The sequence below is a fragment of the Canis lupus genome, chromosome 31 (genome assembly GCF_048164855.1).
Source record: "Canis lupus baileyi chromosome 31, mCanLup2.hap1, whole genome shotgun sequence".
In the NCBI taxonomy this organism is placed as follows: Eukaryota; Metazoa; Chordata; class Mammalia; order Carnivora; family Canidae; genus Canis; species Canis lupus.
The window spans coordinates 21,454,179-21,481,331 of record NC_132868.1 but is presented as its reverse complement, the minus strand read 5'-3'; the positions used below and the strand labels follow the sequence as shown (position 1 = coordinate 21,481,331).

Here is a 27,153-nt window from a genome sequence, read left to right as displayed (position 1 = left end):
GTGTCTGGTATAAAGTATATACTCTGTATATTTTTATTTGCTTGTTTATTTATTATTAGCCTGTGCTGAAGTCCAGCATGGGCTGGAATGGGAGGAGCTTACAGGTCATTCAGGTCAATCCCATTACACAATGGATGGGGAAGGTGAAGCAAGGAGCAGTGGCTTGTCCTAAATCATATAGTTTGTCGTTTGATAAAATCTGAAGCCCAGGTATTTAGACTCTCTGGTCCACTGACCTTCCCCCACTTTACCCCCCCCCCATTCCACATCACACACATACAATAGGAACTGGGGACAGGAAGCTCAGTTATAGATTCTGGTTTCCACTGTGTGCTATATGATTTCAGGCCAGTCCTTTATGCTCTACAGATCTCAGTTTCTTCATCCATAAAATAGAAACATGGCCATATTTCTAAAGGCTTTCTAGGGTTCAGAGTTTTGTGTTTTAAAACAGGTAATTTAAGCTGATGTGTAATTGTTTTCCTCAAACAGGCACTTCCATTGCTTTACCCATGGTGACAAAAAAAAAAAAATTGCTTTTGTTTCATGTTCTATTTTAAAAAGAAATCTATCATTCATTTCTAATCTTGTTTGTTTGCAACTGTGTTGAGTTAAATAGCACAGTAGGCTTAAGTCAAGCCGGCCGGCTTTCTGGGAAAGCAGTATGGGGGTGGCTACTTTGTTTTCCTTATCTTCCTTGGGGTACAGATAACACAGCCTGCTGCCTGCCCTGTCCCTGTCATCGGCTTAGGGATTTGCAGAGACCACACTGTTCCTCCAGCACCAGGGACCCCTGCCACCACCTTAGAGATAATTCATCATTCAGGCTGTTCCCAAGTTGGTGGGGAGTTGACTACATGCCTACCTCACAAATGCCTACATTCATCCACAAAAGAGAAGCAATAAACTGAAAAGATATGTCAATTAATGCTCCTGCCTTCCAACTTCCTTTTGCTGCAATGAAAGAGGAAAGATTTGCCTTTTCTCTTGTGTTGATTTTGCAAGGTTTTCTTTCTTGTCACCTTAAATGGATATATAGCCTGTTGGAAATATGCATCTTCCTTCCATAAGGTACTTACTAAGCACCCATTCTGTGTGCAGTGCCCAGTTGAGACTCTATGCCTGCCTCAAGGAATGCATAAGCTGGGGATGGTGGGAAAATGAGCAACTCTTGAGTTTAAGTTTGTATTTTAATTCATACACATCTAGTGCTAAGAGAATATGGTGTAGGGAGATATGAACTCTGCTTGGGACTCAGGAAAAACTTCCTGGAAGTGGTAGGATTTATGACTGAAAGATAGGTAGACTACAGGTGAGCAGAAGGGACAGTTTGGGCAATTAATTTCTTTAACAAATTTCATAACCAATATTAATTGAAGGTGGCATGTTCTATGCTAATTAGATGTTGGAGGATTGACTTGAGAGAGAGAAAAGATTAATCTAGTGGTCCAAGACAACATCCTCCCTGGATGATGACTGTTGTTTAATTCAGGTAGAGCAATGGGGGCAGTCTTATGTAAGGTTTCCCGTGGCTCAGAGGAAGAGTGGAGAATGTAGGAGGCATATCCTGCCTTTGCAATTACTACTAAGGGTTCTCAACTCAGCTCTACTGACATTTTTGGCCACCTAATTCTTTGTTGTGGGAAACTGTCCTGTGAATTATAGAATGTTTAGCAGCATCCCTGACTTGTACTCACTAGATGCCAGTAGCAATCTCTCTACAGTTAGGACAACTGAAAATCTCTCTAGACATCATCAAATATATCTTGATAGGCAAAACCACCCTGGCTGAGAACCATGTTGAGATGCAGTTTAATATGTTGGAAAGATCATAAAAATCAAGATCAGAAGAATAAGTCTCTTCTTTGAGGTTTTGGACAAGTTGCTTTCAATTTGGGATTTCAGTTTCCTCATTTTAAAAAGAGGAATTGTACTACATTCATCCACTTGTTTATTTGTTCCTTCATTCAATCAGTAAATCTTTTGTAAGCTCCTGCTACAGGCCAGGCATTCTTCTAGGTATGATGGATACAGCAGTGACCGAGAAAAACAAGGTCCCTGCCCTCATGTTGCTTACATTCAAGTCAAGGGAGGCAGGCAATAAACAAATGGGCATAAAAAATATAATAAAATCCTAACCAATGACTAGTTCTTTTTTTTTTAATTTATTTATTTATGATAGTCACAGAGAGCGAGAGAGAGAGGCAGAGACACAGGCAGAGGGAGAAGCAGGCTCCATGCACTGGGAGCCCGACGTGAGACTCGATCCCGGGTCTCCAGGATCGCGCCCTGGGTCAAAGGCAGGCACCAAACCGCTGCACCACCCAGGGATCCCCTGACTAGTTCTTTGATGAAAATAAAACAGAGCAATCTTATAGGCTGTTCTTCAAGGAATTATTCTCACATGGCATTTCAGCTGAAACTGATGGAGTCATCCATGTGAAGCTCAGAGGAGAGAATGCTTTGCCTGGAGAATGCTCCAGGCAAAGAGGACAAGAAGTGCAAAAGCTGTGAGTTAGGCCTGTCTAGAGGGTGGTGAAGAGTGGAGAGAATGCTAGGAGAGGCCTGAGGGGTAGATAAGGGTCAGTTCCTACAGGGCAATGTAGACCAGGTAAAGAAGTCTTAATTTTATTCTACTTGCTATAGAATGCTATTGGGGGATTTGAAACAGGAGAGTGATACAATCTGATTTATTTTCATAAAAATCATTCTGGCTACTTTGGGGATAATGGATTTTAAGGGGGTAAGAATGGAAGCAAGAAACCAAGCAATGAAGTGGTTTTACTAGATCAGGACAGAGTGGGTGATGGCTTGGTCTAGAGATATGATAATGCAGATACAGAGAACAGAATAGAATTTTGGGATATCTTTTGGAGGTAGCCAACTGGATTTGCCGGTGGTTGAATGTGAGGGCTAAAAGAGAAAGGGTAACCAAGGATAATGGCCGGGCTTTTGGCCAGAAGAACTGAGGGGATCATTTTCCCATTTACTTATGAGAGAAAAACAGATTTTGGGGTGAAACACAATAGTTCAAGATGAGTTTAAAATAATTCTCAACTAGAAAATTCAATTCTACAGTGGGATTTAGTGCTGCCTTTCTTTTATTTTCTCCAGAGACCTCAATCCACCTCTCCCACCTCCATACCACACATCTATCACAGATACACACATACAAAACTCTAACAAAAACAAATGTGTGTGACAACGGCATAGCAGAAAATCAGGGTGGTTTCCAAACTACCTCATGCATGCACAGATAATCTCTTGCCTGACAAGCAACAAGGGTCTTTGGAAAATCATGTTAGAGATCTTGTCAATGGGAGGCTTTGCTATCAAGAAATCTAATGAGGCTTTAAGAGAACTGATAATTCATTAGCATTCTTGAACATGCCTCCACTGTGTTGCGTGGTAATTATTGAGTAGCTACAGACCAGCTCAGAAATACAGTGACAAGATAGAATGCTCCATCCATCAAATCTCAAAGCTATAATCATCTAATGAATGCTACAAGAATCAAACAGTGGAAATAATAATAATATATTTGCTTCCCCCTGAGCCTTTCAGCAAGGTTTCCAGAGCCTATGGTGAATAGATTTACTGGAAAGTTTGGCTTCCTCTAGGATGTAGGCCACAGTTGTCTTACAGCTACTGGACAAATGGTTCTTCTGACACACAAGGCAGAAAGGCAGGTAGATACAGCCTTTTAGCATAAAAGAGAGCAATCCTTCATCTTGGACCCTCACAGGAGAGTATGCTGTTGAGAGCAAGCATGGATCTTACATGAGGCTTGCAGTTTTCAGGAGTCTAAACTAAGATTGGGCTTCTCTTTAGCGTTGGCATAAGGAAGACATCCCCAGAAGCCTTAAATCCACTCCATCCAACACTGAATGAAGAGACCACAGGGAATGCTGACAAGTGAAAACTGCAAAACTCTCAGCACACATGACTTTATCCACATCCCCCCTTCCATCCCACCTCCAAGTTAAGAGACTTGAACAAACTCTAGCCTGGCTTCTATTAGCTCAAGTCCATATCCCTGGATGACAACTCCAACCCCTTTAAATGACCACCTGAGAAAGCTCAATGTTGCCAAAAGAATTTACTGTTTGTTCCAGCCAAAACCAGACTATATGCCCCTGACCTCACTTTTTTTAGAACATTTACTTTAGAAAACCTGCAATTGTAAGTCCCTTTTCTGTCCCTTTTGAGATGTATCTTCTGCAACCCAGAAATGTCTGTCCCAAGGACCTGGGTGCCATCCCTTTGAATATGATCAATAAGAGATAGAGCCAGAGTCTCTGTGGGAGGGTGGGAACCTAACTTTAATAAATGCCAGAGAGGCCTAAGCACATTGGCCACTCAGTCCTGGTGTCCTTCAGTACTTCCCTTTCAGCACATTCCAGCATTTTAAAAGCCCACTACTTCTTATTCAGTGGAGTTGAACTCAATTTACCCACTGAAGTCTCTCCCTTACTATAGTTAGCTCCAATAAAATATGCCTTGCCTTTTTTAACAAGTGTCTGGTGTGAAGTTTTTCTTTTCCACGAGCCTGGGTTCTGGGACTTGGAAGACACAGGAGCAAGTCTGGACTCAAACTCTTCTATTGTCATAACTGTAGGCAAAAGACTCTGTTGCCTATAGCTTTAACTTCATAAGTGCAAAATGAGGATTCCAAAATATACTCCATATATCCAAGCAATTGCGATCATAAAACTGCATAATGCTTTATAATAAGAATGCTTATACTCGAGTGTTAAAAAATCCGAGGGGGTTTTATAACGGATATCTTTTAGAACAGGGCAATCTTTACGAAGGATGTACTGCTGACTCACAACTAGCCCATGACACAGAACATCCTTGTGCCCGTCCCCTCAATTTATTTTTCTCTCTTCTTCTTTATAATTCAAGCATCAAAGCCCAAGATTTAACCATCTTTGAAAATATACTGATCTTGGGTTTAGGGACTACATTTTTGTGACTATTTTTAAATATCTTTATTAAGTACAAATACTCTAGTTAGTAGGGGCAACACATGGGCTTGATTGCAGCCATTTCTGCCCTGGCAGAGGTGAGTTTGTGAGTACCTGACAGATCACCCAATAGAAGGTGATTTAAAAAAAAAAAGGCCCAGAATGATATCAAGTCATGAGAATGGCATTTGTGTTCTTTCTCCTCCAGAGATTAATTGTTTGCTCTTCTATGTTGCTATCGCTGTCAGATAAGTGAGCAGTGACCTTCAAAGCATGAGTTCCAGTCCCTGCCTTTTTGCCCCTGTACGTGGTGGACATTGAGGCCCCTATGTCTCTTCCTTGAGTCAAACTTGGAGACCAGGAGTACACTAAACGTATCTACCAGGAAAAGCCAAGGATAGTTTCTGTTCTGTGGACTTGAGGCACTGTACCCAGGTAGGCGCTGGCCTAGCATGCTACCTCACCTAAGTTGCAGTTCTCGCCTGCTTCCTGCTATCCTTGTTCAGTCAATATGAATAGACTTTTGTGCCCCAATTTCCATCTGAACCTGCAGGTTTATAGCCATTTTGACTAGGCCTAGACACTCTGTCTGTGTCTTGCCTTTCCCCACTTCTTGGGACACTGGATCTTATCTCTCTTCCCTGCACTCATTAGTCCTGGTGTCCTGCTCAAACAAGCAGCTCATCCGGACCATAGTGCCACGCTGATAAACTTACCTGAGATCACCTCACCATTGCCTGCATGCTCCTGCTTCACACCCTACCTGTCAGACTGGATTTCTGTTCTGGATCCACCAGCTCACCTGAGCTGTTTCAACATTCCTGCAGACAATGCAGTTTGAGCTGTCAGCCACCCTGGTCGGAGTCCGTTTACAAGTCAGATAAATTCCCATAGTTCTGGTCCTGTAGTGTATCCTCCACCACTAGCTTCTCACAGGGGCCCTGAGGTAAGATCTCAAAAGATCTTACACAAAATCTGGCTTTGGAATAATTCTAATTCTTTGTGAAACTTTTTCTGGAGTTTACTCTGACTTAGTTTGATGCACAAATACTTCATCCTCGTTGCTTTATTTTTTTTATTTTTTATTTATTCATGATAGACAGAGAGAGAGAGAGAGAGGGCGGGGGGTCAGAGATACAGGCAGAGGGAGAAGCAGGCTCCATGCCGGGAGCCCGACGCGGGACTCGATCCCGGGACTCCAGGATCGTGCCCTGGGCCAAAGGTAGGTGCCAAACCGCTGAGCCACCCAGGGATCCCCCATCCTCATTGCTTTAAATATCCACCTCTTCTATGAATGAGATGAAGTGCCTTGGTATTGTCAACTCACAACTCTGTTTTGCACTTCACTTCTAAGCATGGGAGAATTTGAATTGGCAAAAAAAACAATGAAGGGCAATTCAATACATTATCAATTCTGATAAATTATTATTGACAACCCTGTTGTCAGGGTTCAACAAGATTTCATTATATTTAGAGCAGTTAATGTAATGCTACCTTGATCTTAGCCAATCCTTCTATTGGATGTAGCTGACCAACTTCAGTGAGTTTGACACTTAAATATATCCTTCAAAGTACTGATAACAAAGGCCTATGCTGTGATTGCAAAGAACCACAGAGCCATCTGAACCAATGCCTTTGGGTTGAAGGATTTTCCTGCAGAGGTTCAACTGGAAGATGTATCCCGTGGGTGTTTAATCTTCATAGAGAGAAGGTGGTGTTAGAATTCAGATTTTAGTCCTTCCTCCTTTTGTGTGAAATGCAGTCCTTCAGGTAAACCCATCAATGATTCAGCTTAGTGCCATTAAGTTTTTCTAACTATAACAAGGGAAGATAATAACAGCTCAGGGTTTCATGAGTCATCATGCAACTCTTTACCCTCTCCTAGCCTCAGCTGGCTCATATGTAAAATGGAGGTATTGAGTATTGAGTAATATCTCTTAAGTCATTCCCATTCTTAAGATTTTTTTTTTCCATTCTTAAGATTTTTGGGGTAGTCTATTGGCTTCCTTAATGAGCATCTTCTAAGCTTCAATTTAACTCCAATTTCTCTCTGAGTTGGACAAAGACATGTCTTCAGATTACTCTTAGCTATAAATTTTCAAACTCCAAACTCTTCATTCGGCCATAAAAATTATTAGACTCCTAATATGTATAAGACTAAATTTATTGAGGTTGTTACAAAGTTACTGTGGAATTACCTTCTGATATCTGTTGCTTTGGGCCCCCTGAGATTGAGCTAGATCCCTGCTTCACAGAACAAGCCTTCAGACCTGGAGACAATGCTGTTGCTCCTTCAGGGAGATTCACAAGAAGCAGAAGATAAGTGAGACAAGTTCCATCTTAAACTTTAATCTGCACTGACAGGTTTATATTCTTTTTGATATGAAAGAGACTTTTGAAGTCCTATGATCCATTCCACCCACCGGCTTATTTCACAGTAAAGAAACCAAGACTCAGAAAGGAGAAGTGAAGTAGTTAGAACATTGATGATTAGAACTGAGGCACACACACCTGGGTTTGAGAACTGGCTCTGCCACTGGTTAGTTGTGCAACTCCATATTGAATTTTTACGCCTCGATTTCCTCATTTATAAAGTGGTTATAATTAATATCAACTTCATAGAGCTTTGTAAGGATGGCTGATTAAACGGAAATAAGCATGTAGTGGAGTGCCTAGCCTATCTTAAATACTCAATGAATATCAAACATATTGATCACAGTGCTTTGGGACCAAACCCCCATCTCCTGCTCTCTTTGATTATACAATTGGAGCTTTTGTTTTATGGATCTAGAGAAAAGCTAAATGAAAAATGCCTGCGTCTTAAGTGTCAAGAATGGTTGTTTTCTTGAGACAAAACATATAAAAACAAAAAATAAGGTGAGACCAGTGGCTAGACTTTGATATAAATACAGTCTGAGCGTGTAGATTGCTGACAAATTATTCATAATTGCAGAGGCTGCTGGAGGAGACATCAGGATAATCTTATAGAAATAGTTACAGAGGACAGAAGAGGACTGTGATAAATGAAGCATAGGATATGCAGGGTATGGAGACCGATGGTAGTCATGGAATGTGATTGGGGAAGGGGAGTGGTGAGGGAGGTATCTGGCACAGGCAGGCAATGGTGATGACATTGGCCAGCAGTCTCTGGACCTTGGATGCAGAAGTGGAAAAGTTACTAGAGCAGGAAGGCAGAGTTTCAGTCCTAAAGGTGTTCAAGACTTCAAGACTTGTTTTAGAATTTCCGGTGTGTGTGTGGGGCGGGGGGGAGAATCCCAGGGTGGCTCAGTGGTTTGGTGCCTGCCTTTGGCCCAGGGTGCGATCCTGGATTCCCATTGGGCTCCCAGCATGGAGCCTGCTACTCCCTCCTCCTGTGTCTCTGCCTCTCTCTCTATGTCTATCAATCAATCAATCAATCAATCAATCTGAAAAAAAAGAAAAAAGAAGAAGTTCCAGGGGGGAAATGCTGGATGACTCTTGACTGAGAAGTAGCCCTCTTCCATGGAGAAGGTCATCCTTCATGTGCAAAAATTGGAGAAATATCCTTGAAGTGGTGAGAAGGAAAGGGACCACCTACTTGAGTAGCTAGAAGAGCCCATTGAATCTTGGTCTTAGATAAAGGCTTAAATGTTATAGCCAGATTCCAATCTTGTTCATCTGAAACAGAGAGATATCAGTGCGCTTTCCTGAGAGGCCAAGTGGGGCCAAGACAGGGGCAGAATTTACAGACTGATGATATTGCATGGGGCTTGGTCAGAGTACGGCAGAAAGACACCATTTAGGGAGCATACACATAAGCAGGCAGTCTTGATGCCAAGTGCTCTGTACTCCTGGCATAGGAAGTCTTAAATCACCATGCCTCTACAATGATAGATTGGCTTTTAGGGTCAAATATGAGACTAGGTCAGTAGAGGGCTAATAAGAATAGGGTGTAAGAATAGGGTGTAAAGAGCAGTTGCTATCCTTGAAGTGGGGAACAGTGCAACTTGTTGAAACTCTTTCTTCCATGCACCTTGCACATATCTCTGTTACAACCACCACTATAATCTACCAGGACTATATGTCTTCTCTAGGTGACAAAATATTGAAGGCAGAAATTTTGAAAGACAGCAGTTAAGAACATTTACTCTGGAGCACTACAGCATGGATTCCATTCCAGCCCTACAATCACTAACTGTGTGACATCAGGCAAGTTTCTTACCCTTTCTATGTCTGTGTCCTCATCTATCCCTGTCACTGGTGCAGTGACAATTATATTAGTTAATAAAGCGATTACATAGTGCCTCGCATATAGAGAATGTAATGTAAGTATGTGTTAAAAAAATAAAGTTTACCTCTGTCCCCAGCTCCTGGTATGGTGCTCATTTTCAGTGTTTGGAAAATGATGGTTGAAGTGAAAAATTAAGTCTAGGCATTTTGCCAAGTGATGGTTGGAACCCTAAATTCCTGGCCTATGATCTGTGACCTCACCATGACCCAAGACACCAGCACCATGTAGTACTTATTGGTTGAGATGATCCCAGCATCCGGGCATGGATGCAGCAGAGCAGTCACCATGAATTAAGAAGACACATGCAAGTTTAATCCTGTGAATTAATAATAATAATAACCCTGTAAATTATTCCATCCCATCAGGCTGCCACAGGAGACAATGGCTGCTGCTCTCCCAGCTCCTACCCCACCTACCTTATTTCCTTATCAGCCTCCAGGTGCAGGTACAGATAGAATGACAGGGGCCCTAGGAGGAGAATATCTGCAGGCACAGCCTCTTGAACACGGAAAGGATTCACAATGAAAGAGTATAAATCTGGAAAGTGAGGAGGTTAGACGCCAGTAAAAGCTGAGGCAGTAAGCAAAAGAAAACTAATCCTGGGGCTACTGAAAGCAAGCCTTCACCTTGCTTCCAGGACTTTGTCCTCTAAGGCACCCTTGAGTTTTCCCTCCACCAACTCCCCATCCCTTACTCTTCCACTTCCTGCTTCCCTCCCAACATACACCACCTACCAACACCAACAGCATGGCTTCTTGTCAAATATGACTTAGTTCCAGGAGACAGAGCCTCAGCCTCCCCTCTATTTCAAATGGAGATTGTAACTCCCATTTCATGGGGCTCTAGTGAGGATAAAAAGACAGTGTGTGGGAGAAGGTATTTTGGAAGAGTGTTTAATGTACGAGTCCAGAACAAATTATTTTAAAACGCACCATTTATAAACAGCCAATCATTGTTTTTATCTTATTTTATTTTATTTTTGTAATTAACACCCCTGCCTGAGGGCTTGTATAAGACTGACAAAGTTCAGTTGCTTTTTGAATTAGCGCATACATATAGATAGTAACTGAGTCAACACAAAGCACTTCTGAAGGTTTCTTACACTGGTAAGCATTATGTAAATAAAGGATGATATGTATGTGGAAATGACAGCGTAGGGGAGAAATCTGGACCACACTGAACATTCTGTAGAATGTTCTGTGGCTCCTACACAGGACTCTAAATCCGGCTCTATATTTCTGTTTCCTCATTATTTAAATGCTGATATACTTATTCTGCGTACTTCATACATGGGGTAGTGTTGAGAATCACAGCAGAGATGTTGGTTGGTGAATGTGCTCTATAAGCTGTAGTATACTTGACACATTTTAGAGATTATTCATGGTGTGTGTGTCAATGTTGATACGCTGCTACACCTGTTCACTTCTTTTCAAATACTTCTATCCCTTTCTCTCTATCTCTCTCCCTCCCCTCTCTCTCTCTTCCTTTTGCAGTTGGAACACAAAATATTGATCAGAGTGATTAATCAATGTCTAGACAACCTTATAATATTTGCTTTAAAGTGCAACTTATAATTACCAGGGCTTGAAAATAGTAAAATGCACACACATACACATTCTCACATACACACATTTTGAAGCTCTGATACTTACCATCCAAAAGGAATTAAACATTTAGCCTGGGTGCTGAAATATTTGACCTGGAGTGTTTATTCTGATCTGCGATGTAATTGGACTTGATCAGCTGTGTTGGGAATAGGAGTTAGCCCTTAATAGGATTAGAAAGATTATCTAAGACTTTGCTTCACAGCCTACACGTTGAAATCTATATTGGTTTGTCAACACTGAACCTACTGTGACCTTCTGCCCCTAGCAGAATGGCTTGCTCAAGGTTTTCTATTCAGAGTGGAGTTGGACTGTACTTAAACCAGCAATTTGCTCCTATCCAGGTTGCTTTTTCTAGGAGAAATAAATGTGATTCAAGGTTGAATGAGAAAAGTCTGACTGCCATCACAGGCTCTTGACACTAGTCAAGCTTCAATGCACAGCATGACATGAAACTGGACAATGGAATACTGGTCCTGACCCCAGTGCTACCACTGCATAGCTGTGTGAATTTGGAGATGTCACATGGATTCTCCGGACCTCAGTTTCTTCATTCATGAAATGGAAAGAATAGCATCAGCCCCGCCTATTTCAGGTTTGCTCTGCATCTCATATATGATCCTGTCCTTTGTTAATCAGGCCTTGTAGACAAACCCAAAGGTCTACAAAAACACTTTGACCTCTTGATAAAGAAAGTGATGGCTTTATCACTTGGTGGGGGGGGTGGAATATTCATAATGTAAAATTCATTTTTCAGAGAAATTGAGGGCAATTATTGATCAGTTTTGTCTTTGATGTCAGGTAGAATTATTGCCCAGAGAAGCATGTTTTCAACTTTTCTCAAACTTTGCCTGAGGATCAAAAACATAGTTCCCTTTGAGATTTTTCATGCATTTCATGCATTGAGGGTAGCTACAAGGTCACAGATTTCTGGGGACACAGTTATGAGCAACAAAGAAAGTTTCCTGTTGAAAGTAGCTTAAAGATATAGGTACCCCTTGTTCCCAGACTTTTGACAGAGCTGTGGTGGTCCTGCAAAAGCACTTTCCTGACTCTGCCCAGGGTAGCAAAGGGATCATGCTATGGATGAGGCAGATTGGAGTTGGCAAAACTATCAAGTATACTGGAATTCTGGGTGGTTTTTGCCCCTTGTTTGAGTCGGATGCCCAGGTCATTCTCTCTGGAAGACCCAGTAAGAAAGTGGCTTTCCTATAGGATCCATAAAGCTCCCTTTCCTGGCTTCCAGCAGAATAGCACTGCTCTCAAGACACTTCCTAGGGCCAACTTTCTAGGGAAGCCTGGGTGGCTCAATCAGTTAAGCATCTGATTTTTCATTTCAGCTCAGGTCATGAGCTCAGGGTCATGGGATCAAGTTCTGCAAAGAGCTTCACACTCAGAGACGAGTCTGCTTGAGATTCTTTCTCCCTCTATCTCCCTCCCCCTCTGCTCCTCCCCTACCACTCCCCTTCGCTAGCTCATATTCTCTCTCTAAAATAAATAAATAAAATCTTGAGAAAAAGGAGAGCTTTCCTCTCTAGCGCTGCATTTGCTTCTCGCTCCTCTGGGTTCTGGGTGCCACACTGAGTATACTTGCTAGGCATGCACCTGCCAGGGGCTCATGTCTCCTGGGAAGAACACATTCATAGCCAAGTATGACCTGCTGGCTGCAGTGACAAATATCTCTACAGGCACAACTGGGATTACAAGAAGGACTGATAGTGAGTGAGTTTATGTTGAATCATAAACCACAGTCATTCTTCTTCCCCTTCAGCTTGTGTTGGATTTCTTTCTCAATCACCTCTCTCTACCTCTCCTGCCTAAGCCCCAAGATAATTCCCAAGAAGAAAATCTAACAAACCAGATGGTACTAATTTTTGGAATCAAAAGGACTGCGTTTGAATCCTGGATCTATACCTCACTAGCTCTGTAAGCACAAGAGCTCCCAAGACCTCCCAAGTTCTCCAGGTCTCAGATTCTGTACCCACAAAATGTCAATTGTAAAGATTAAATATGAAAACAGTAAAAACTCCTGGCCCATGATAGGAACTCAATAAAGCCTAAAACAGCAATAATAAAGTGATCCTCCAGAATCCCATCATTAGAGTCTAACAACCCCTTTCACATGCAGAAATAATAGGAGCGGCTCACCCATCGTCCATAAGAGATGAATTGATGCTTGCGTCAGCCCTTTGCAAACAGACTGATCGATGGAGCCAGTGATCAGGAAAATTGAATTCCACTGAATACACATCGCTGTCTGCCTGGCATCATCATATTTCAATGAAGCAAAACTGTAAATAGTGGGAGGCATTTCTGATGAGCTATGTGTTTGGGAATAGGGGATTTTGAAATGTCATTTTGAGCTTAAATTAATCAAATTTTGAGCAACCGAATTTGGAGAAACAAGTTCAATAGCATCTAAGTGGTGAACGAAAATGAATTCAGTCTGAGGAACAAAACAGCCACAGACAGGACGAATTCCTTGGTGCTCCCTTTGACTTTAAGAAAAGCCTACGTTAATGTGCTTTCTGTATTGTTCATTCTCTAGACACTTATTTAAAGTATTACATATGCCAAGTATTGTGCCAGGAATTAGGGAAACTCAGCTGCAGACCTAGAGACAGGCCCTGCCATCAGAAGACTCCAGTTCAGTGGGCAGAGAGGATGCTCAGATGGAATACAGATCACAGGTGAGGCTACTATGCCCCTTGTAGGTCTGGTGAAACCTGGCCTTGACCCATAGTCTATGACCTGTGATAATCTAAAACCTTTCCTAAAATGTCCATTAGAATCTTCTACCTATTTCTTGTCTTTATGTCCATGCAATGTGGCCTGTCTTTCCCTCAATACCCTGGATGTAGGCCTTTTAGCAGTGCCCTGAAAATTTGCTTCTATGACGTATCTCATAATGATTTATAGATTTTACTCAAAATTTTATGGAAATCATGGTGTGGGTCACATCACAGAGTGGATGACCTCCTTTTTTCTCTCTGGGGTATTCAACAATTGCTCTTACATTTGAGCAAGGTAGTTCAGACCTGTTTTATATCCCTCTCAGTATAAACTTCTACCCCATGCAGTCATAATTTTTCCAAATAAGTGGCTTCCTTCCCAGAAGTTCTGATGACTCTTGTCACCATAACATCTTCCCCCCTCCTTATATAGGTAGAATGTTATAATATGTGATATCAACGGTATTAGAGAAGTCAGGAATAGGGAGTCTTTCTTCTTTGACCTGGGAGAGTCAGAGGTGGCCTTCCAGAGAAGGAGGTCTTTGCATGAGCTCTGGCATAATAAACAGGTAGGGGTTGGGAAAACATCTAGAGAAAATGGAAAAGAGGTTTGAAAGACAGTGGTATGATCCTATCTGTCCTCCCTGCCCCAGCCTCAAGACAAAGTAGTACTATCTGAGGGCTTCAGTGTTGTGTCCTGCAAGTTTGGACAGAATGGTGGGTTGGACATCAACACCAAATAGAGCCAGGTAAGAGGCATCAGTGGATCAAGAAGAATGACAAGAAAACCAGGAAATCTGCTGAGTGGATCCAGCCAAAATTGTTGAAAGAAGGGAACTATCCAGATAGAAGGCATGGGATGGAAACTAAGTGAAGAAAATTTGATGGGAAATTGGGACAGAGGATCTAGAGCAGTGGTTCTCAACTTAGCTATACACTGAAATCCCCTAGCAAGCTTCCAAAAACCCCATGCTGAATATCGCTCAGACATCTGATTTAGTTTGTCTGGGGTGTGGCCTGGACACCAGGTTGGTTGAAGGCTTCCCACATAATTGGAATAAGCTGCCAAAGTTGAGACCCTCTGCTGTAAGGAATATTCCCCAAAGGTGGTGGTAACAACAATAGCAGCTTATTGCTTCCTCCACTGTGCTTGGAGGTGAGGGTGAGGAAGAAGACGAGGAAATCTTCAGAATGCAAGCCTAACCAGGACTTTTCTGAGAGCCATGAACCAGGAGAAGTCATATTTTAAACTTAAAATACAATCCAATACAATATTTTCCAAAGTGTGACATTGAACCACATCACCAGAGTCGCCGGGAGTACTTGATAAAATTCCTATTTCAGAGCCCCATGTCAGAATCTCTTAAAGGGGGTGGGACTGAGAATCCACATTTTTAAAATAAACTATATAGGTGATTCTTACCCACATGAGGGTTTAGAAATCATTGTAGCAGGTAACTAGTATATCTTATATTGCTTCAGTTAATGAATGACACCAAGAGTAAAGGTACTTTTCACTGAGCACATACTGCGGCAAATGCTATTCATATAGATTATTCCATCTTGTCCTTAGATAGATACTTTATTTTTTTAAAGATTTTATATATTTATTCATAAGAGACACAGAGAGAGAGGCAGAGACATAGGCAGAGAGAGAAGCAGGCTCCATGCAGGGAGCCTGATGCAGGACTCAATCCCAGGATCATGACCCAAACCAAAGGCAGATGCTCAACTACTGAGCCACCCAGGTGCCCCAAAGAGGGACACTTTAAAGGAGGTATTGCTATCTTATAAGGAAATTGAAGATCAGGGAAGTTAAATGACTTGCCCAGAATCATGGGACTAGTGAGGAGACAAACCCAGTCTTCAAGCCATCATTTTACTCCAAAACTTTGCTGTGCTTTTTCATTTTTCCTTTGCCCTGCCCTCTCCCCAAGGACAGGGATATCATCTTTCACGGTCAGGCCATTTTCATGGTCAGGCCGTTCCCAGGTCAGCAGTCCTACTGCTATCAATTACTTTGATGGGTGCCTATTACCTTGCAGTGGTGGTGAAATGAGAGGAAACCCAGACCTGGAATCAGAAGACTATTTGTGCCTTGGTGCTACCCAACATGGTCTTGGGTAAGCCACTTTGCTTTTTTTTTTTTTTTTTTTTTTTTTTTGCCACTTTGCTCCTAAGAGCATTTATTCAGATATAAAAATGTAACTCACTATGTTCTCCAGATACAGCTCTTTGCCCCACTTCTCTAAACTTGCTCATATAGCCTGAAATGGGGTTGAGCACACTTCTCCTCCTGAAACTGTCCACTTCATTAGCAATGTCTCTTATCCAAGGTCCTGTTGGAGGAGGCAATATTCTTTTTCCTCCTCTAACTTTATTGAGGCCACATCAGATCAGTAACTCCTGCACTGATGGAGTGCTACTTCCTCTTAGGAGTGAGAAAAACTCCCTCTCTAGTCTTCCAAAGATAGGAGACTTGACGGATTGTCCAGAGCTAGAACATTTAATGAGTCCAGTTTAACTGTGGCTTGGCTTACTGTACCTTAAACAAGCAGCACCTTGTGCTGCGTTCTTTCTTGTTTTCTGTTTTTTGTTTTTTTGTTTTTTTGCCTGAAATGCAGGTAAAGCCTTGGCCCCAGGCCAGATTGACCAGTTTTGTTGGTCTTTGGCTTCCACTTATGGCTGATTGAGTAAACAGATTTAAGGTCCCTCTTGGGCCTGATTCTCTTTCTTTCTCTTAACAAAGATATTCTTGAACGTATGAGACCCAGGATAGATATTTGGTGCTTAGAAAGGCAGTTAATAAGCCTAACACATGTTCTCCAAATCAGCATTTAACAGAAAACTCCTAATCAGGGATTATCAGGCCATGGCCTTAGTGGTAAGCAAGGTGGCAGTTTTGTGACCATGCTGCTACAGTTTACTGTGTGCTCAACAACATCCAAGAACCCTGTACTGAAGAGTCAGACACTCCTGGGTTTGGGGCCAAAATACCAGCATAATAGAGCCAAGGTTTCCTTCTTTACTTCTAACCATGCCTCCATGCTCTCGTTCACCAAGTCCCCAAGTATCATTTTGACTACAGACTAGATGTTATTCTTTTTTTTTTATTTCCCCCTTCTCCACATACTCAGAAAGTGCTGTATACAACAAGTGTTCAATGCTACACTTAAATGATGTCCAAACCCACTGACAATTTTGGTGAACAAAACACACACACACACAACACACACCACCAAAGGACAAAAAAAAAAAAAAAATGATGCTAAGGGAATTTGGTCCTCATGCTGTCATTTCTTAAATGGCTGATTTGGGATGATTAAAATCATGAGGAGTCCAAAAGTGGAAGAATTCGTCATGTTTGACGTTGGCACATTTTAACCAATTTTAAAAATTGCTTCCGCATCAGTAATGTGGCCAATTTACATGTACTTAGGTAATGAGGAAGAAAATATGCAGACACTGAACGTGAGAAGGAGAATAACCATGAGGGAGGGCAGGGAAGGAGCCAGCCCAAAAGAAGGAGGAGAAAGACATGAGGAAAAGAGAGAAAGCAAATAATTTAAGATGAAAGAATGAATAATGAAAGTAAAAACAATAGAGTACATAAATATCCTCCTTATTCAAATTTAGGCTGTCAGAGTAGCAAGCGAAGTTTAGATTCCGACGTATGCAAGAAGAAACTCAAGCTCAAGGGGAAACAAACCACCCAAGGCCACATTCAGTGTGAGGGCTGGAGCGCAGGTCTCCCTCAATCAGGCTGGTTCTGTGGAATGTCGTCACTTCCGATTCACTGTGATCAATCCCACACATATAGTAGGCACGTAAGCATTGCTTGTGGAATGGAAACATGTTGTGCAACATTCTGACCTGGTCAGAAATCATTTGTTTTGTTGTTGGGTCATTGGTTTTTATTTTTCAAGGTGAAGAATTTTAAAATGTGTATGTTTTTCTGTCCCTCAACCAAGCCTTCCTGTGTTTTGTCTTACCAGGTACCCTCACCCTACTCCATATCACAAGTCTTCCTAACCTCTCAAAGATCTTATTTGTTTCTGCTTTTATAACTTCTGGTGGTCATACTTACCTTGCAGTGCTCTCTCCTCTTTGTCTCATCTCTAAGCACTTTGAGATCAGGGATCTCATCTTAGCTGTGATAGAGTGTCAATGGCATTGAATTAGCAGGTGGGTTTGGGACCCAACTTTGTTGGACTTTATTAAACCTGAGGGTTAGTTCCCCCATCTGTAAAATACTGGTAGGTAGTTCCTGGACACTTCACCTCAGAGGATGCCTGTGAAATCCTCCTGCAATACTGTGAACTGTTAACAACAGTGCAGCTCTAGAAATGGGAGGATTGTGGCTGCTGTCTCCCTCACAGCACTTAGCATCTAGCTTCACATAGGTACCACCCTACAGACACATGTTTGTTGAATGAATAACGTAGCAACCACGTTAGCATCTTCTATTTTAAACCAGCCCTTTCTCCTTCTAAAATTAACAGAATCTTCTGTTTTCTAGAACTTTGAAGATGATAAAACTTCATTTTGAGTTTTCTTTTTGAGTCCTCAAAAGTTCTTAAGAATCTCTTTGAGTCATTCAATTCTCTTTACATAGTTCTTGGACAATAATCCTGGGTCTATACCAAAGGATAAAGCATATATATACCCAGACATTTCATGTGCCCTATCTAATTGGGAGCCTCACTATGATAATGTAAGAGAAGCACTATTATTAGTTTCATTTGCAGATGAGAAATTGAAGTATAGAACTTAAAATTTTGCCCAAGATGCCTTTTCTATCCAAATGGCAAATTATAAGACACATGGAATACAAAATACCAACGTCTGTCTATTGAACTACTCCTGACAACTATGTTATATCATTTGGAGGCATAGATTTGGCTAGTAAAAAGGGCTCAAAATCAAGAACCATGTCTTTTTAATCCCCCTCTGAAGGCTGATTTGTAGTCATAGGAGTTGTGGAATCTTGTCATGCCATGTCTTTCCAGCCTTTTCTTCACCATCTGCCTTCATGGAAAATCCAGTCAAGTTTTCTTGGAAAAATCTTTGAAGTACTGCTCTCAGTCAAAGAGGAATAGAAAAACTCTGCTAACCAGCTATGTTTCCCATTATTGCTCTAATATATTACCACAACTTAGTGGCTTTAAAATAACACACATTTATTCTCTTGCACTTCTGGAGTCAGTTTCAATTCAAGGTGTTGGCAAGACTGCTTGGGAGGCTCTAAGGAATGATCTATCTCCCTGCCTTTTCCAGCTTCTAGTTCTGCATCTCTTGCTTTCCTCTGTCTGTGGCCTCTTCCTTTATTTTCAAAGCACTTTACTCCAATGTCGACTTCCATTGCTATATCGGCTTCTCCTCTCTGTAGTCAAATCTCCCTCTGCCTCCTCTTGTAATGACACTTGTGATCTCAATGACACTCAAGATCCAGTTGAATAATTCAGGATAATATCCCCATTTCAAGATCCTTGATTTAAACATATCCAGAGTCGTCTTTTATTTATTTATTTATTTATTTATTTATTTATTTATTTATTTATTTTTTGCCATAAGGTAACATTCATAATTTGTAGGGATTAGGGCCTGGATATCTTTGGCAGTCATTATTCAGCCTACTGCACCAGCCTAGGAAGATTTAGAGTAAATGAATATATCACCTATATGTTACAGGATTCCTTAAGCCTCAAGATTTACATTAAAGTATTTCTGGGGGGAAGCCTGGGTGGCTCAGCAGTTGAGAGTCTGCCTTTGGCTCAGGGCGTGATCCCAGAGTCCCGGGATTGAGTCCTACATCGAGCTTCCTACATGGAGCCTGCTTCTCTCTCTGCCTATGTCTCTGCCTCTCTCTCTGTGTGTGTCTCTCATGAATAAATAAATAAAATCTTTTTTAAAAATAAAATAAAATAAAGCAAAATAAAATATTTCTGGGATCATGATACCTCTGGGGCACTCAGCAAAAGCAAATGCAAAGCTTTCTCCAGAGTGATATTTCCACAACCCACGTTGCATTGAATTCCTAGTCACTCCCATATTGTCATTGAAAATGTGCTCGCACTCAAAAATCATAAAATTCACGAAGAAAAAAAAAGTAGAGTACACATACACAACACATTAAGACTCCATGTAAAAAAAAGAAGAGGCAGATTTGAGAAAGAAACAACTGTTACTCCTAGAAACAAAAATTGTTGAATTTGAAAGCTTGATGATTCTGAGAACAGAGTAGATGCAGTAGCAGATACAACTAATGCCTGGAAGACAGATTTAGGGCTTTAACTAGAATGCAGTCTACCATCTTTTAGGGGGTTCAAAGAGAAGGGAGAGGGTCAATATTCAGTGAGAAAATGGCTGACAATTTTCCATAGTTGAAAAAAAACATAAACCCTCAGATTGGAGATTTACAGGGCACCTGGAACAAGAAGAAAAAGAATGACCCACACCTATGGGCTTTGAAATAAAAGTGCAGAACTAAAGGATTAATGCATTGGGATAGATACTCTCTTAGTCACAACTTCACATTTCCGTAACTCTCCAGTTATCTCTACAGTTTGATTCACTCCCTGAACCACAGAGCTGAAGGGAAGCCGGGATCATCTCACCTAAAACTTTTATTTTATTGAGGGAAAACTGAGGCCCAGATAGGGGGCATGGCTTTCTCAGGATCACTCAAGAATCTCAAGTCAAAGGAAACCTGGTATCCCAAACCCTAACTAAGGCTGTTTCCAGAAGCTCTGAGGCTTTATCTGCTTCTCCACAGTGGTCTAAGGACAAAGGAAAGTATACCCACAGTGGGGAAGTCACCAAAATAGACAAGGACAATTTATTAGCATTAAACATTGGCTAAATGAGACCCAATATTATCCTTTATTAAGTTAAGCTGAGAAGTTGAATGCAGGGGGTGTTTTATATGTCAGCACCATAGCCATTGTGAATAGACTGATTAATAAGTAAACAAACAAATACTAGGAAATCAGGCCTGTTTTAATGCTTCAAATTCACAATAACACCCTGTTAACATGAACTTCAAGTATTAACACTAATAATCACACTAATCACAGGGATGAAAACTCCAAATTAATTCAAATGCTGCTCAATAGACCATCACTGTGTCCTCACTGTCTGTTCCTTTCATATCTGTTCAGATCTCTATGCAGTAATTAAATCCATTAAAATGTAAAACTAGCTTTTGTTCTCAAGGGGAAAAACGAAAAGGGGAGCTGAATAACATCCCTGGAGATGGAGCTGTGACTTCTCAGAACTTTCATTATATCCAAATTCTTGGCCTTTTTTCTGAAACAGCAGCTTTCCCGTGCGAGGATCCAGTTGCCAGGCTGGGTCCACAGTATTTCTTATCAAGAAAGAAGATGTGGCCTAATGAAGAGGATGAGAATAGAATCAAGAGAAGACTTACACTGACATCCTGGCTCTGCCTCAAACAGCTGTATGATCTTGGTTTTTAAAAACATGTTTTTTCTCTGGACTTCATTCTTCCTATTTGTGAAATAGGAATGATATCTGCTCTCCCAGGCAGACTGTAGCAATCAAAGGAGATGATAAAAGTGAAGATGCTTTGTAAACCCTAAAGTATTTTTGCAAGGTGAGTTATTACTCCCCAGAATGCTCTGAAGCTCACAGGAACTTCGATTTATTCTTTAAATAAGGTGTGGGAACACGATGCAGTGTGAGAAAACAAGGTGTATGCATGGTTTGCACTTATTAAAGGATACATTTTAAAAGATGATGTAATCATAACTCTCATACAGATAGAAAATTGGATATGTCAGAGATTTTATTTAACTCATTAATTAATGAGGAAACCAGTAGATGTTGCAGTGACTCCAAAAACAAACTCAAAGGGTCACATATTTTTAGTCAAGTATGGAAAGCTGAAATGAATTTATAAAAATATGAAAAAGTGCTCATAAAAATCAATTGCATCCCATTAGGCTCAATTTGCATTTCTGTGGGCAGGAATTATTTGAATTACTGTCCATTTTCTACAACTTAATTTCTATCTGCACAGAGTTGTAAAATAGCCCAAAGACGAGGAGAGTCAGAGATAACCTAGGTGGATGAGCTAACTATCAAATATTAAAGGCTTTCACAAATTTTCCTTATAGACCCTTGATTGAAAGAATCCAAACCTACTTAAAGTAACTGCTCAAATTTTGGCTTCATTCCATGTCAACTCTACAAACCTTAGGTAAGTAGTGGGAAAACCCTGGACCGGGCTCCAGTATGCCTACTCAGCTGTCTGGATCACCAGCAGATGTACATATGAGATAACCTTGGCCAAACTTCCTCTTGTATCCAAACTTCAGTTTCCCTCTCTGAAAAGTGAGGGCATTAGACCAGTTGACTACTGGCCCACACCAATAAGAATGTGGACTGAAAAATGTTTTCTGCAGCAAAGACAGTTTTACCCTCCACCCCCCTCTCAAGAGGGTGTATTACTTTTATTCAACCACTCTGAAGAGAGAAATAACATCACATGGCTCTCCGACTGCTTTACCTCCTAAAATACATTTGTTTAAAAAGAGAAACAAAATAGGAGTTGTCTGAGAAAGACAATAGAAAGAGTAAAGTATGCACACATGCATGCTATCTGTGATAGTTAATTTTATGTCAACTTGACAGGTGTTTTGGGATGAGTTTAACATTTAATCAGTGAACTTTGAGTGAGCAGATTGTTCTTCGTTATGGGTGGGTCTCACCCAATCAGTTGAAAATCTATATAGCACAAAAAGATCAGTATCCTGTAGCAAGAGGGAAATATCTATCAAACTACCTTCAGAGTTCATCTGTACCATCAGCTCTCCCAGGTCTTGAACCTGCTGGTCCACACTCTAGAATTTGGACTAACTGGCCTTCATAACTGTGCGAGCCAATTCCTTATAATAAATAGGTTTTACTCACTCTATATGTACATATATACAGTCTTATTCTGTGGTGGGTTTTTTGTTTTGTTTTGTTTGTTTGTTTTGTTTTGTTTTGTTTTGTTTTGTTTTGTTTGAGAATTCTAACACACTACCATTACCCAAATGGAAGTCTCCACAGAGGTAGTGAATAGTTTTGACTCCACTCATAGCCACTCCATAAAGCCATGAGTTGGAACTTCCCAATGAGAACCTGGGAATCCTGGTTTGTGGGAGGCAGCAAGATCTGGTCAGTGGCCCCTGTGGCCAAGGAGGGCATCCTATGGAACCTGGCATTCCCAATGAGAGATTTCAGCTCTGGTTCAGAACCACTACCCCTCTCAAGGGCAGGAGTCATATCAATAGACATTCCTGGCTTTCCTGACAAGTGAGCTATGAGAAAATTTGGGGGAGCTTGAGAACTGGAGAGCAAGGATAGAGGGAGGGTTATACCCATGTTAGAAAGCTGCTGGGAGAAGAAACAGACTCCTAAGAAAAGGCTTGTGCCTGCATTTGCTGCAACTCCAAATGAAGACATCACTACTGTGCTAGCACTTACTGAGTCTGGCCATTATACTGGGCACCATGCTGAGTGCACTTTATAGAAATTATCACGTGTGGTCATATCAATGATGCTGAAAGTAAAGGCATTATCCCCATTCAACAGATGAGTTCAGTGAGGGCAAGTAATTCACCCTAAATCACCCAGATCCTGGGAAGTATAAAATAGATCCCTAAGGAAAGAGTATGGCCCGAACCTAAGGACCAGTGAGGGAGATACTAGAGACAGCCAGTGAGCACCCACCATAGGAGTTCTGGAGAAGAGAGAAGACAGCAGGAGATTTGGGGAGAGGGTTGGGCAGGCAGTCAGCTGCCTGAGAATGGCTTGGATGGGGGCCAGGATCTCCAACTGTTCCCCCAAAGCTGATGCTCATTTGTACATTTGGCTGGCAATTGGGAATCACCAGCAACATGTCACCTCCCCCTAATTAAAGCTTACCAGAGTCAGCCAAGGAAGAAGTTACTGTTGGCAGGATACAGCTCACCCAGTTCCAGCACCATCCAAGAACAGAGGCCATTTACTGGTTATCCATGAGTTTCATTTGCTAACAATTACACCTCATTTCAGGGAATCTGGGGAGTCCCTGATGCAGGCTTACATTTCCACACACCCAGATTTCCTGAGGGAGCTCCTCAGAGATGTCAAGTGAGATGAGACATATGATAGAGAATGGATTGCAAGCAAAGGAGTTACCTCCATGATGTCTGGCTTGAAGAGCAGTGTACATGTAGGTGTGGTCAGGATAGTGGGTTGGACACTACCAGCTCTGCCATTTTGAAGATATACAGGCTTGGACACATGTCTTTACTTTTCTGAGCTTCTGAAAATGGAAATGTTACCATAGGCCTACTATGAGAACCAAATGAATGTACAAATGTAAAGGGTTTTTTACACTTTAAAGCAAGGGTCAGCAACCTTTTTCTGTAAAGGGGCAGATAATAAATAATTCAAACTTTGTGGGTCATGCAATTTCTTGCAGCTACTCAAGCCCACCATTGTACTGTGAAGGCAATTGTAGACAATACATAAAAAAATAGGTATGGCTATGTTCTGATAGAACTTTGTTTATAGATGATGGAATTTATTTTTTATTTTTTTATTTTTTTTTAAATTTATGATAGTCACACAGAGAGAGAGAGAGAGAGAGAGAGAGAGAGGCAGAGACATAGGCAGAGGGAGAAGCAGGCTCCAGGCACTGGGAGCCCGACGTGGGATTCGATCCCGGGTCTCCAGGATTGCGCCCTGGGCCAAAGGCAGGTGCCAAACTGCTGAGCCACCCAGGGATCCCTGATGATGGAATTTAAACTTCATATAATTTTCATGTGTCATGAAATATTATTCTTATTTTGATTTTTTCAACCATTTAATATGCAAAAAAATTTCTTAGCTCTAGGCCAGACAAAAAGAGAAAACAGGGGCCATTGATTGTCAACCTCTGCCCTACAGTGCTGCATAAATGTAGAAGGCATAGCAGCAAAAAAGTTTTGCAAAAAGATAAAGAAGATTGCATTTTTTCCTATGTTAATATGAGGCTTTTAAAAAGCAATTATTTACTAGGCTTTGTGGTGCAACCATGAAGAGATTAGCAATCTGGGAGAAAAGGCTGGTGTAGGCTGGAGCAACCAGCAGAGGGATTCATAGAAGGTGGCCATTTGGTTTGAGCCTGGAGGAGGAGAGGAATTGCAATAGGTAGAGTCAAGGTAAGAGGCAGGTATTTAAGGAAGAGAGAGAAAAGTAAGGGCACAGTCCTTTTTTGGACAATTGAAAGACAACCAGAGAGGGCAACCTGGGTGGCTCAGCGGTTTAGCGCTGCTTTCAGCCTGGGGTGTGATCCTGGAGACCTAGGATCCAGTCCCACGTCAGGCTCTCTGCATGGAGCCTGTTTCTCCCTGCGTCTGTGCCTCTCTTTCTCTCTCTCTCTCTCTCTCTGTGTGTGTGTGTCTCTCATGAATTAATGAATAAATAAAATCTTAAACAAAAAAAGACAACCAGAGAGAGGAATGTGGTATAATTGGCAACGTCAGGACTCCAGTCTGATGCTCCCCGCTCTTTCTATATTCTAGACTCCTGGTAAATTGTGTGGACAAATAGAAAATCAGGAAGTGTCCAGCTCTAGGAACACATTGTCAGATTGAGAGATAGCAAGACATTCCAGAGGAAGTTATTAAAAATAACAATTGACAAGACAGAAACAGTAATGAAATAATATCCTTTAATTGAGCACATACTCTAGTGAACATTAGGTATTCTCCAAATGCTAACTCATTGCGGAATCATAATTACACTTTGGAGATCTTGTTATCCCCATTGTCCCCATTTAAAGATGGGGAGGCTGAGAAAAGGTTAAGAAAATGTTCCATTGGGCTCACTGATCATCCTTAATAACAACAAACAAAGACCTGCATGTTGTTTTCCAAAGACTCTTGGCAGGGACTGAGGGAAATAAGAGGAGTAATAACCTAAGAACTGTGTCAGTGGCCTGAGGGAGGACAGAAGCAGCTCACAGGTGGGACAGCCAGGGCTTCAGGGGGAGGAGCACAGAGGCAGTGCCGGTAGATGAGTCAATACCAGCCTGACTGGAGTGGCTGCAGACTTCTTACATCCATTGGTAAGCCTGGAGCGGTTCATAAGAATGTTTACATGTCTTACTGGGGAAGGCATGCTCTGGAAGGAGTCATAGTAGCAGCAGCATGGGGGTTGGAATAATTAAATAATATTTTCAGATCTCCCAAGAGCCATTAGATGAAAACAAAGAAGCAGGTGAGAAGAGGAAGTTGAGAGTTATTTGCGCTGTGTTAATGGGCCGTTAATCAACAGACCCCCACCCACCACCAGCAGCAGCCGTTCCCTGCAATCTGGGGAGACTGTGTGCTCACAAAGCGCCCATTCAAATGCCATGAAAGCTGGCACAATGAAGCAATCAGACAAGCCCTAGCTTCTCCATGGTGCTATACCTGCACCTGTTTTCACAGCAGGAACTCCTTTATCAGCTTTAGAAACTTACAGAATGGAAGAGGTTGTCTATAATCACTTCTCTTCCATCCAGCCTTTGGAGGTAGAGATATTAAAGCCAATATCCAAAAGCTAATTGCCCTCTCTCCCTGGAGAACCAGTGAGCCCATGTGGGTCTGGGCAGCTACAGGTCTATCATGTGGCATCGACATGACTGAGCCCCTTGATCTGTGAACCAACTCCAGCTGTGAGGGTAGGAGTAGGGGTGGTAGTGATGGCTATAGCTGGAGCCAGGGGGATGGGAGCTACATTAGCATCCTCCCCACCACTGTTGGGGAAAATGCATGAGCTGGCTCGTCAGGTGCGGAAGGAGGATGAATGCTTTTTTGATTGCTATAATTGCGGTAAATTGGACGCTTGAGAGTGCCTCTTTAACGAGAAGAATCTCGTGGATGAGACTTAGGGAAGAGGCCCCTCTTCGGATCCCTCTCCTTTGTCCCATGTGTATGAGATAATTCCCCAGCCATTATGGATTATGAATGGGCTGCTAATTTTAGTTGTGCAAGCCAAACAAAGACCCTGGTTGGTAGATCCGGAAGGTGATTCATCTAAAATGATGTTTGTATAGTGAAAGCTGAAGGTCTTGAGAGGCACCCCTGATTATTTAAAACTTTCCTTCCAAAGAGCTGGAGAATTTAAGTGACCATCTCAGCACTGACAACCAAACATGAACTCCGGTACCTTCTTTTCTGCTCAAGGTCTTTCTATCTTGGCGGTGCTGGGTGCTTTGGGTGTGAGTGTCCTCTCATAGTTCTTAATTGGGAAGAATCAGGAAGGCAACAGTGAAAGACCCAGAGTAAAAGCCACAGAGACCCAACATAAACCAAGTCCAACGGTCTTTGGTACCTGTGGGGAGAACAAACAAGAGGTAAGAGAATTTGGGAAGCCAAGTGGAAGAGAAGTTCAGGAACATTTGAGGAAGGTTAAAGGTCGACTGGAGAGCCCTGGTGCCTTCTTTGATTCGTTTGTTTATTGTTTGTGAGTGGTTCTTGGGCTTCTTAGGCTGAGAGCTGCAGGGTTGGTGCCTTTTTTTTTTTTTAAGTCCACCATAATAGCCAAGAGAATATTAT

At 41.7% G+C, this 27,153-nt stretch overlaps 1 protein-coding gene across 12 annotated transcripts in view; it reads right to left on the bottom strand.

The window, feature by feature from the left end:
- RTP4 (receptor transporter protein 4) overlaps positions 1–27,153 on the bottom strand; it is a 114,331-nt gene that overhangs the window by 36,088 nt on the left and 51,090 nt on the right. For 5 of the 12 annotated variants that reach the window (XR_012021871.1, XR_012021872.1, XR_012021873.1 and 2 more), the window contains exon 3: positions 26,765–26,929. The exons of 1 other annotated variant lie outside the window; for it this stretch is intronic. The gene's annotated coding sequence lies outside the window, so the exon portion shown is untranslated. Of the gene's footprint in view, positions 1–8,425; positions 9,557–9,656; positions 9,778–9,974; positions 20,966–23,872; positions 23,892–25,266; positions 26,930–27,153 lie in introns of those variants that run through there. 6 more of the 12 variants (XR_012021876.1, XR_012021875.1, XR_012021881.1 and 3 more) reach the window with 6 other exon arrangements.